Raw genomic sequence first — 12461 nt, forward strand, 5'->3', positions numbered from 1 at the left:
AAAGTGGTCCTCTCATTTTGATGTTTCTCTCTGTCTTTCCCTTTCTCTTTCACATTCTCTAAAAATCAATGGAAACATATCCTCAGGTGAGGATAAAAAAATAATAAAGAAATTATTATTATATGAAAGACACATCTTGAAAATGCCTAAAAAAAGTTGTCATTTTTTCATGGTGACAGGACTGGAGTCTGTGTTGATGAAAAAACCTTGCTGGCTGCAGTGACTGGCAGTAGCTGCAGCAGCAGGGTTATGGGGCTGGTTCCTTCCCCTGATCAGCACAGTCACCTCCCACAAAGGGAGACCAGACAGCAGTTTAGGCCCGCTCCCCAAGGGGAGCAGGGAGCGGGCCTAAGCTGTCAATAGGACATCCCCTGAGGGCTCCCAGTATGTAACAGGGGGCAGGTTGGGATGAGGGACACTCCCCCCCCAGTGCACGAATTTCGTGCACCGGGCCCCTAGTACATATATAAAAGCCTAAGCGACCAAACAACCAGTCAATCAGTTGCTATGATGCGCACTGACCACCAGGGGACAGACGCTCAACACAGGAGCTGCCCCTTGGTGGTCAGTGCACTCCCACAGCAGGAGTGCCGCTCAGCTGACCGACCCATCCCGGTGGCCCACCGGCCCAGAGGCAGCTACTCACTCCCTCAGTAGTCCTACAGGTTCAATCTCCCTCAGTAGTCCTGCTGGCACCGACGGACCAGCACCTCGCCCACGATCCCAACAGCACTGCCAGCCTCCTGGAAGTTGGCCTCGGGCACCATGCCACTTCCCTTCCCTAGACGCTCTGCATGGAAGAAACGATATAAAAGCTGCCGCCAAGTGGCTCCCGACAACTGGTGCAAACATCAGCAGGACAGATCTGTATCCTGGGCCGGCAAGGGCATACCACCGCCCACCTGGAGGGCCGATCGCGTCCCGGCCTCCCCAACCCTCCTCGGAACGAGTGCTAGACACAGGGCTCACAGCTGGCAAGAGCTGCGGTGGTGGCATGAGCCTTTCCCGATCAAGACTGACTGAGCGCGAGCTCCGCAGCAGGCGCAGTGGGGCCAGGATGAGTGGGAGCAGCCGGCAGGAGCAGCAGGCAGCATTGGACTGCTGGTTTCGGCCTAATCCCTGCAGGCCACGCCAAGGGACCCCACCTGTGCACAAATTCGTGCACCAGGCCTCTAGTATATACATAACCATGAACGCAGACAATAGGGTGGTGAAGGCCTGGGTTGGAGGACAGGAGTGGGCTAGAAGGTATCAATGAGGGGAAAAGGGGGACATATGTAATACCTTCAATAATAAAGATTTAATGTAAAAAGTATAATAAAAAAGTGAACCTTAAAAAAATAAATAAGAGTTCCAAGACCCGACATTAGCACTAGCCTGCCTTGCTTCACAGCTTGGCCTCTCCTGGGCACTTCTAAGCCCAATACAAGTAGCAATCATCTGCAGATCGCTCTATGGCTCCTTCCCGGTAACCCGAGGCAGTGGCTGACTTTGTAACTCTTGGGAGGCCCCAGAGCCAGTGCACCCAGTGGACAGCTTCAGACCTTACCATATTACAACTCTACACATCCACAAGCGACACTCAAGGGGCAGACTCAGTGAGCACCAAATCCTCACTTGAAGCAAGTCCTGCTCCATAGGGGGGTTACTTGCACAGCAGCTCTCCCACTGTATTTGCAGCTGGTCCTCACAGCCAATTGGCCTAGAGGTCAATTCCTCCCAGTGACACCAACAGCAATCAAGTCTCAACTATAAGACTGTGCCCACAGCCCACACAGCTGCACACCTAGAGTGCCCAGCTCAGGTAACTGGGAGGCTGAGCCACTGGGCCCTACAGGACACCTAATATACAAGGCCACTCTACCAATCCAGGAGACATTGCAGCTCTACCTAATACAATGAAACAAACATAAGGAAGCAGCCAAAATGCAGAGACAAAGAAACACGTCACAAATGAAAGAACAGAAGAAATCTCCAGAAAGAAAACTAAATAAAATGGATGCAAGCAAACTACTAGATACAACGTTCAAAACAATGGTTATTAAGATTGCTCAAGATCTTAATGAGAGCTTCAGTGATCTTAATGTGAATTTCAAAAATCTTAGTGAGACCATCAAAGAAATGAAAAAGACCAGTCATAAAGTAAGCATACACTAACTAAAATAAAGAATAATTTACAGGAATTCAACAATAGAGTAGAGGATTCTGAAAATTAAATCAACAATATGAAATATAAAGAAGCAAAAAACACCTATGCAAAAGAGTAAAAAGAAAAAAGAATCCAAAAATATGAAGATAGTGTAGGGAGCCTCTGAGACAACTTGAAGCATACCAACATTTACATCATGGGGGTGCTGAAAAGAGACGAGAGGGAGCAAGAAATTGAAAACCTATTTGAAGAAATAATAACAGAAATTTTCCCCAACCCGGCGAAAGAAATAAACTTCCAAGTCCAAGAAGCACAGCAAGTCCCAAACAAGAGAAACCGAAAGAGGACCACACCAAAACACATCATCATTAAAATGCCAAAGATTAAAGACAAAGAGAGAATCTTAAAAGCTGCAAGAGAAAAGCAGTTAGTTACTTACAAAGGAATGCCCATATGACTGTCAGCTGATTTCTCAACAGAAACTTTGCAAGCCATAAGGGAGTGGCAAGAAATATTTAAACTGAGGGCCTACAACCAAGATTACTCTATCCAGCAAAGCTATCATTTAGAATTGATGTCAGATAAAGAGCTTCACAGATAAGAAAAAGCTAAAGAAGTTCATCACCACCAAAACAGTATTTCATTAAATGTTGAAGGGTATTCCTTAAGAAGAGGAGGAAGAACAGGAAGAAAAAGAACCAAAATATCAACAATAAAATAGTAATAAATACATATCTACCAACAATTGAATCTAAAAATCAAAATAAACGAACAAGAAATCTAATGGACAAAATAAACTGATGAATAAAACAGAACCAGAGGCATGAAACAGATTGACAAATCTCCGAAAGAAAGGGGACATGGCTGGGGGAAGGAGGTGTGTCGGGGAATAAACCAAAGATCTTATATGCATACTAGAGGCCCAGTGCACAGATTTGTACACACTGAAAGAAAATTAATTAGAAGAAATATTTTAGAGGTTAGGGAGGGAAAGCGGGAGGTTGGCTCCAGGGCCAGTCCAGCCCGTCTTGCCCAGTTCCGATCAATTGGCCAGACCCCAGCAGCAAGTTAACCTACCAGTTGGAGTGTCTGCCCCCTCGTGGTAAGTGCATGTCATAGCAACCAGTTGAAATGGTTGGACACTTAGCATATTAGGCTTTTATATATAGACTGGAGGCCTGGTGCACAAAAATTTGTGCACTTGGGGGGAAGGGGGGTCCCTCAGCCAGGCCTGTGCCCTCTCGCAGTCTGGGACCCCTCGGGAGATAACGACCTGCTGGCTTAGGCCTGCTCCCGGGTGGCAGAGGGCAGGCCTAATCCCTAGGTGCAGCCCCTGATCTGGCTCAGAGCAGGGCCGAATGGGGAGTTAGGGCGCCGCCCCCTGTCATGCACAGAGCAGGGCAATCAGGAGGCTGTGATGCCACCCTCAGTCACGCTCAGGATAGGGCCGATTGGGGGATTGGGGCACCATCCACTGTCACACTCAACGCAGGGTCGATGGGGATGTTGCGGCACCACCCCCTGTCACGCACAGAGCAGGGCCAATAAGAGGGTTGGGGCATTGCCCCGTCACTCACAGAGCAGGGCCCATCAGGGGGGTTGGGGCTCTGTACCCTGTCACGCACAGAGCAGGGCCCAACAGGGGGTTGGGGCGACGCCCTCTATCACCTACAGAGGAGGGCTGATCAGGGGGTTGGGGCGCCGCCACTCTCACACTCAGGGCAGGGCCAATGGGGAGGTTATGGCTCTACCCCATCACACACAGAGCAGGGCCCATGGGGAAGGGGGGTTGGGGCACCGCACCCTGTCACACACAGAGCAGAAGGGCGATCAGGGAGTTTGGGCACTGCCCCATCACGCTGACCCCGGTGCCGGGAGGCCTCGCGACTCCGCCGACCCGGTGCTGGGAGGCATATTACCCTTTTACTATATAGGATAGAGGTCTGGTGCATGGGTGGGGGACGGCTGGTTTGCCCTGAAGGGTGTCCTGGATCAGGGTGGGGGTCCCCACTGGGGTGCCTGGCCAGCCTGGGTGAGGGGATGATGGCTGTTTGCAGCTGGTCACACACCCTTCAGGGTGGGGGTCCCAACTGGGGTGCCTGGACAGCCTGGGTGAGGGGATGATGGCTGTTTGTAGCTGGTCACACACCCTTCAGGGTGGGTGTCCCCACTGGGGTGCCTGGCCAGTCTGGGTGAGGGGCTGAGGGCTGTTTTCAGGCTGGGGGTGACTGAAGCTCCCAACCGCTCCTTTATTCCTTTTTTTTTTTTATTCTGGGCCAACTTTAGCTTTGAGGCTTGCCTCCAGCTCTTAGGCCTCCGCTGCTGAAAGTAGGTTTCTGGCCTTTGCTTACAATGTTGCGATCCTGCTGGCTGAAGCCCGGCAGACTAAAGCAGGTTTCTAGGGTTTTGTTTAGCTTCTATATTTGTTAAATAGTTGCTTAGAGTTGCAGCTCAGAGGCCTGCAGCGGCAGGCAGGGAGGTTGGAGTCGTCCATCACTGAAGCAAGCAAGCCTCATGTTAGTTTCAAGCTGCCTAGCTGCCGGCCGCCATCTTGGCTGGCAGTTAATTTGCATTTCACCCTGATTAGCCAATGGGAAGGGTAGCGGTCGTACGCCAATTACCATGTTTCTCTTTTATTAGATAGGACTAGAGGGCCGGTGCACAAAAATTTGTGCACTCGTGGAGGAAGAGGGGGTCCCTCAGCCCGGCCTGTGCCCTCTCGCAGTCTGGGACCCCCCCGGGAGATAATGACCTGCTGGCTTAGGCCTGCTCCCGGGTGGCAGAGGGCAGGCCTAATCCCTAGGTGAAGCCCCTGGTTGGGCTCAGAGCAGGGCCAATTGGGGAGTTGGGGCGCCGCCCCCTCTCATGCACAGAGCAGGGTGATCGGGAGGTTGTGATGCCGCCCTCAGTCACGCTCAGGGTAGGACCGATTGGGGGGTTGGGGCACCGTCCCCTGTCACACTCAAGGCAGGGTCGATGGGCAGGCTGTGGCGCCACCCCGTCACGCACAGAGCAGGGCCAATCAGGGGGTTGGAGCACTGCCCCCCGTCACTCACAGAGCAGGGCCCATCAGGGGGGTTGGGGCTCTGTACCCTGTCACGCACAGAGCAGGGCCAATCAGGGGTTTGGGGCGCTGATCCCTGTCACGCACAGAGCAGGGCCCATCAGGGGTTTGGGGCGCCGCCCTCTATCACCCACAGAGCAGGGCCGATCAGGGGGTTGGGGCGCCGCCACTCTCTCACAAAGGGCAGGGCCGATGGGGAGGTTATGGCTCTACCTCGTCAAACACAGAGCAGGGCCCGTGGGGGGTGGGGGGCAGTTGGAGCGCCACACCCCGTCACACACAGAGCCGCAGGGCGATCAGGGGGTTGGGGAACTCCCCCCTATAAGGCACAGAGCAGGGCTGATCAGGGGGTTGAGGCGTCTTCCCCTGTCACGAACAGAGTAGGGCGGATAGGGAGGTTGTGGCCCCACCCCCTGTCACAAACAGAGCCGCAGGGCGATCAGGGGGTTTGGGCGCTGCCCCCTGTCACGCTGATCCCAGTGCTGGGAGGCATATTACCCTTTTACTATATAGGTTAGAGGCCTGGTGCACGGTTGGGTGCTGGCTTGTTTGCCCTGAAGGGTGTCCTGGATCAGGGTGGGGGTCCCCACTGGGGTGCCTGGCCAGTCTTGGTGAGGGGCTGAGGGCTGTTTTCAGGCTGGGGGTGACTGAAGCTCCCAACCGCTCTTTTTTTTCTTAGGCCTCCGCTGCTGAAAGTAGGTTTCTGGCCTTTGCTTACAATGTTGCGATCCTGCTGGCTGAAGCCGGGGGACTAAAGCAAGTTTCTGGAGTTTTGTTTAGCTTCTATATTTGTTACATAATTGCTTAGAGTTGCAGCTCAAAGGCCTGCAGCGGCAGGCAGGGAACGTTGGAGTCCTCCATCACTGAAGCAAGCAAGCCTCATGTTAGTTTCAAGCTGCCTGGCTGCTGGCTGCCATCTTGGCTGGCAGTTAATTTGCATATCACCCTGATTACCCAAAGGGAAGGGTAGCGGTCGTATGCCAATTACCATGTTTCTCTTTTATTAGATAGGACTAGAGGGCCAGTGCACAAAAATTTGTGCACTAGGGGGGAAGGGGGGGTCCCTCAGCCCGGCCTGTGCCCTCTCACAGTCTGGGACCCCCCGGGAGATAATGACCTGCTGGCTTAGGCCTGCTCCCGGGTGGCAGAGGGCAGGCCTAATCTCTAGGTGCAGCCCATGGTCGGGCTCAGAGCAGGGTGATTGGGGAGTCGGGGCGCCGCCGCTTGTCATGCATAGAGCAGGGCAAATTGGGAGGTTGCGAGCCACCCTCAGTCACGCTCAGGGTAGGGCCAATTCGGGGGTTGGGGCACTGCCCCCTGTCACACTCAAGGCAGGGTCGATGGGGAGGTTGAGGCGCCACCCCGTCACAAACAGAGCAAGGCCAATCAGGGGGTTGGGGAGCTGCCTCCTGTCACACACAGAGCAGGACCCATCAGGGTGTTGGGGAGCTCCCCCCTGTCACACAAAGAGCAGGGTCGATCAGGGCGTTGGGGAGCTCCCCCCTGTCACGCACAGAGCAGGGCCCATCAGGGGTTTGGGGAAATCCCCCCTGTCACTCACAGAGCATGGCCCATCAGGAGTTTGAGGAGCTCCCCCCTGTCACTCACAGAGTAGGGCCGATAGGGGAGTTGGGGCACCGCCCCCTGTCACACACAGAGCAGGGCTGATCAGGGGGTTGGGGCACCACCCTCTATCACCCACAGAGCAGGGCTGATCAGGGGGTTGGGGCGCCGCCACTCTCATACTCAGGGCAGGGCCGATGGGGAGGTTATGGCTCTACCACATCACACACAGAGCAGGGCCCGTGGGGGGTGGGGCGCCGCCCTCTATCACCCACAGAGCAGGGCCGATCAGGGGGTTGGGGCGCCGCCACTCTCACACTCAGGGCAGGGCCGATGGGGAGTTTATGGCTCTACCCCGTCACACACAGAGCAGGGCCCGTGGGGGACGGGGGGCGGTTGGGGCGCCACACCCCGTTACACACAGAGCAGGGCCCGTGGGGTGGGGGTGTGGGGGTGCCCCACCCTGCAACACACAGAGCCCCAGGGCGATCAGGGGGTTGGGGAGCTCCCACCTATCAAGCACAGAGCAGGGCTGATCAGGGGGTTGGGGCGCCTTCCCCTCTCAGGAACAGAGCAGGGCCGATAGGGAGGTTGTGGCCCCGCCATCTGTCACACACAGAGCCGCAAGGCGATCAGGGGGTTTGGGCACTGCCCCCTGTCACGCTGATCCCAGTGCCTGGAGGCCTCGCGGCTCTGCTGGTCCTGGTGCTGGGAGGCATATTACTCTTTTACTATATAGAATAGAGGCCTGGTGCATGGGTGGAGGCTGGCTGGTTTGCCCTGAAGGGTGTCCTGGATCAGGGTGAGGTTCCCCACTGGGGTGCCTGGCTAGCCTGGATGAGGGGATGATGGCTGTTTGCAGCTGGTCACACACCCTTCAGGGTGGGGGTCCCAACTGGGGTCCCTGGACAGCCTGGATGAGGAGATGATGGCTGTTTGCAGCTGGTCACACACCCTTCAGGGTGGGTGTCCCCACTGAGGTGCCTGGCCAGTCTGGGTGAGGGGCTGAGGGCTGTTTTCAGGCTCACGGGTGACTGAAGCTCACAACTGCTCCTTTTTTTCTTTTTATTCTGGGCCAGCTTTAGCTCTGGCTTCAGCTCTGAGTCCTCTCTCTGCTGCTGAAAGCAGGTGTCTGGTTTGTTTGGGTTCTATAATCGAAACAGTGTATAACTCCAGCTCTGAGATCCCGGCGGGCTGAAAGCTGGCTTCTGCGGTTTTGTTTAGCTTCTATATTTATTACAATGTTTCTTAAACTGCAAGCTCAGAGGCCGGCAAGGCAGGCGGGAACATTGGAGTCCTCCGTCACTGAAGCAAGCAAGCCTCATGTTAGTTTCAAGCTGCCTGGCTGCCGGCCGCCATCTTGGCTGGCAGTTAATTTGCATATCTTGCTGATTAGCCAATGGGAAGGGTAGCGGTCGTACGCCAATTGCCATGTTTCTCTTTTATTAGCTAGGACTAGAAGCCTGGTGCACAAAATTCCTGCAGTTGGGGGGGGGGGGTGGTCTCTCAGCCTGGCCTGTGCCCTCTCACAGTCCAGAGGCCCTTGGGTACGTCCAGAGGGATCAGGCCTAAGCTGGCAGTCAGACATCCCTCTCACAGTCCGGGGCTCTGGCAGTCCAGGATCCTTTACTCCTTATTGCCCGCCTGCAGTAGAGGTGGGAGAGGCTCCAGCCACCGCCACTGTGCTCGCCAGCCATGAGGCTGGCTTCTGGCTGAGCAGCACTCCCCCGGTGGAAGTGCACTGACCACCAGGGGGCAGCTCCTGTGTTGAGCGTCTGCCCCTCTGGTGGTCAGTGTGTGTCATAGCAACTGGTCGTTCCACTGTTTTGTCGATTTGCATATTAGCCTTTTATTATATAGGATATGCATTACCTATGGACATAGAAAACAAGGTGGTGAAGACCTGGGGCAGGGCGGGAACCTGGTGGAGGGGGACAATGGGAGGAATAAAGGGGGATATCTGTAATACTCTCAACAATAAAGTTTTTTTTTAAAGTGTTTCAAGGAATAAAGGGCTATGTTAATGCTGCTAATTGATGAAAGGCGAGAACTAAGAACTGACCTTAAAATTTAGCAAAGCAAAGGTCATAACTTGAAAGCAGCTGAGGAGAGGTGGCAAAAGTTTGAATGGAGGGGCTACATGAAAGAGTAAGAAACTGGAGACAGTGAGTATAGTTCTTTCCAGGAGTTTCGTTATAAAGAGAAGAAAATAAATAGCATAGCAGCTAAACAGGGAAGCAAGGAGAAGAGAGAGATTTTTTAAGACAGATGAAATAGCCCTGGCATGTGTAGCTCAGTTGGTTGGAGCATCATTCAGTACAGCAAAATGCGGCGGGTTTGATTCCTGGTCAGGACACATACCTAGGTTGCGGGTTGGATCCCCAGTAGGGGCATGTACTGGAGGCAGCCAATTGATGTTTCTCTCTCTCTCTTTCTCTCTCTGTCTCTCTCTGTGTCTCTGTTCTCTCTCTCTCTCTTTCTCTCTCTCTCTCTCTCTCTCTCAAAAATCAATAAAAATATATCCCCGGGAGAGGATTAAAAAAAAGAAGAAGAAATAAAAACATGTTTGTAGGCTGATGAGGATGGAGAGAGGGGAGACCTCCCATAGCCATGTCTTTGAGAGGAGAGCTGAGCGATCTAGTACCAAAGTGGAATTTTTCAGACCTAATTCCAGACTTTATCAATGTAATACAACAAAAAGTATATAAACCAAAGGCAAACAAACATGTATTTAGCTTCATACCTAGTGTCTGAAAAACATATACAAAAGATATAAACAGGAAAATAGAGAGACCCAAATATTAAAATGTGCTCATCCTCATTCAACTGACTAGAAATTGAAACAGTTACAACATACTATTTTTCAAATACTCTGTTGGCAAAGACTAAAACCTGATAACACCCAGCATAGAAAAGAGAAACTCTTTCATAAAGTATTACCTAGGAAGGTAAACTGGTACAACCTTTTGAAGGGCAATTTGACAATATCTATCCAAACTGTAAATGCACAGAAACTTTGACTCAGTCCCTATTCGGACGCCAAAAAAAAAAAAAGAAACGTTGACTCAGCAATTTCACATCTAGGCATTTTGTGCTATATTAGCACAAGTTCACACTTGTAATAAACTAAAATTAACTTAAATGTCCATTAACAGGGGCCCAGCTAATTATGGTATTCAGATTAAGTAGTCATTAAGGAGAATAAGTAAGTTCGTTAAGTGCTGACATAGAAGTACTGAATATAACCAACAGAATATATATTAATTGACAAAAGCAAAATGGAGAGCAGTGCATGAGAGAGAGAAAATACAATTACATAGTCCTGTGTAGTCCAATATGGTAGCCATGTGTCACATAAAGCTACTGAGCACTTGAACTGTGGCTAATGTAGCTGAAGAACTAAAACACAGAGGGTGTCAAAAATGTGGATTTAATGGATTTTTTTTAATGAGACTGCAGGTTCCATTGTCGCTTCATTGCACTGTATGACTCACAATGAAAATACCTGTGCTCCCAAATGTGATGAAGAGTATTTGTGTCAGTCTGTGAACATGAAACAAATGATCCAGGAGACTTGCACAGCCATGTAGTAAATGAACATGCATGTAAATTAATATACTTAAGTGCGAGTTAACAATGGACAACACGGACAGTATAGCTTCTTGAGCAAAATTACCTTTGACAGATGTAAAAACTTCTTTGTACGTCAAGTATGTGGTTTTCCTAGAACAGGCAATGTTCAATGTTAATATGCTATTGAACATATTAAAATTTTCCTCATGTTTGTGATGAGTATGGGAAAATCTTTTCAATTATCCTAGAATATTACAAACATTTAAATTCACATGTATCTGAAGGGGTTTATTTATGTCAATACTGTGAATATTCAGCAGGCAAACTGAAGATCTTAAAATTCATCCGGACTGCAAACATTCATCTGACTTACTTCATAAGTGTAATGACTACTTGATGAGGTTTGGAAATGGAGAAATTACTAAGTCCATGAGACAACTATATCATTCTGTTTAACTAACATAACGTTAATGTAAAGTCATAAATATGACTTTTTTGGAGATGTCAAAAAAAGGAAATGGATTCCATTAAATCCATATTTTTGACACCCTCCGTTTTCTGAAGCAGGGAAAAGTGGACAGACTCAATTAATACAAAACCACGCTCAGACCGTGAGAAGGTACCGGCTGGTCGAGGAGGTGACGGTGTATTAGGCCTCCAAAATGCACCTCCTCGAAAGCCACGATTCCACAGCAGAGCTCCCCGGAGTGATGGAGACCGGCCCTTGCGGAGGACAGAAAGCAACGTCACGGCACCCTCGCGCCGCAAGCAGACCGAGTCTCTGCGCCTAACAGCAGCTTAGAGCGTGGCCAAGACCTCCGCAGTGAGAAACGGAGGCTCCCCACGAAACGCCGTTAACCTGGAACAGACGTTGGCCACGCCCCGCGGCCCCCGGCCCGATGCGGATCCTCCCGCGCGCCGCAGACCCTCTCAGGTGCGGAGCGTCGAAACCCCCAGCTCCCCCGCTCCCTAAGCCCACGTACTACCTCTCCGAAGTCCCCGGGCCGCTCAGTCCGCTCAAGCCAAAGCCGGAGTCGCCGCAGCATTTACGAAAGAGCCGCCACAATCACCGCCTCCGAGGGAGCCCCGCCCCTGAACCAAGGGCTCCTGGGAAATGTAGTGCCCACCGGACGCTCTACGCCTGTCTTCGGGCACCACTAGGCTCACGCAAACTACTATTCCCAGCGACGTCACAGCGGGGGATGTTACCTAGGGGATTCGGGCGGGCATCTTCCTCCCCGGGCAGCAGGGAGGGCGGAGCCCCCGTATGGAAAACTGTTTCTTGAGTAAACTCCGCCATAGACCGGAAGACACTCCCCTTTGAAAACTGGGAGCACGCCTAGAGAGAAGAACCCCTCCAGTGTGGAGGCCTAGCGGAGCACCCAGCAACGCTTGTAGTCGGGGTGTGGGAGGAGAGGCCTTTTGCTTACCGTTGGCCTGTTTGAGAGGTTTGACTTTTCTGTTTTCTGCTTTGGTTGAGTGTGACTCAGTAAAGGGAAAAAATTGGCCACACAATTTTTAAAAATCACTTTTTAGTTTTCAGTTATAGTTGACATATTAGTTTCAGGTGGACATTCCAGTAATTAAACATTATATAACTGATTAAATGATCATCCTGATCTCATTGTAATCTGACACTATACATAGTTATTAGAATACTAGAGGCCTGGAGCACAAAAATGTGTGCACTCAGGGGGGTCCCTCAGCCTGGCCTGTGTCCTCTCCAAGTCTGGGAACCCTCGGAGGATGTCCACCTGCTGGCTTAGGCCCGCTCCCTGGGGGATCAGGACCAAGCTGGCAGTCAGACATCCCTCTGGCAGCCCAGGAGCCCTCGAGGGATGTCCACTTACCAGCAGGGAGCAGGCCTAAGCTACAGTCGGACATCCTTAGCGCTGCTGAGGAGGTGGGAGAGGCTCCCACAACCACCGCTGTGCTGGCAGCCATCAGCCTGGCTTGTGGCTGAGCAGAGCTCCCCCTGTGGGAGTGCACTGACCACCAGGGGACAGCTCCTGCATTGAGCGTCTGCCCCCTGGTGGTCAGTGTATGTCATAGTGACCAGTGATTCCCAGTCGTTCTGCTGTTAGGGTCAATTTGCATATTACCCTTTTATTA

The 12461-nt window shown here is 51.8% G+C and overlaps 1 protein-coding gene across 1 annotated transcript in view; it reads right to left on the bottom strand.

The window, feature by feature from the left end:
- Nucleotides 1–11432, bottom strand: part of CPAP (centrosome assembly and centriole elongation protein) — a 91756-nt gene extending 80324 nt beyond the window's left edge. Inside the window, exons 1-2 of the mRNA XM_081083580.1 lie at nt 11336–11432; nt 10453–10499 (exon numbers count right to left, since the gene is read on the bottom strand). The gene's annotated coding sequence lies outside the window, so the exon portion shown is untranslated. The remainder of the gene's footprint in view (nt 1–10452; nt 10500–11335) is intronic.
- Between the last annotated feature and the right edge of the window lie 1029 nt (nt 11433–12461).

Source organism: Myotis nattereri (assembly GCF_964212035.1).
Source record: "Myotis nattereri genome assembly, chromosome: 2".
Lineage (NCBI taxonomy): Eukaryota > Metazoa > Chordata > Mammalia > Chiroptera > Vespertilionidae > Myotis > Myotis nattereri.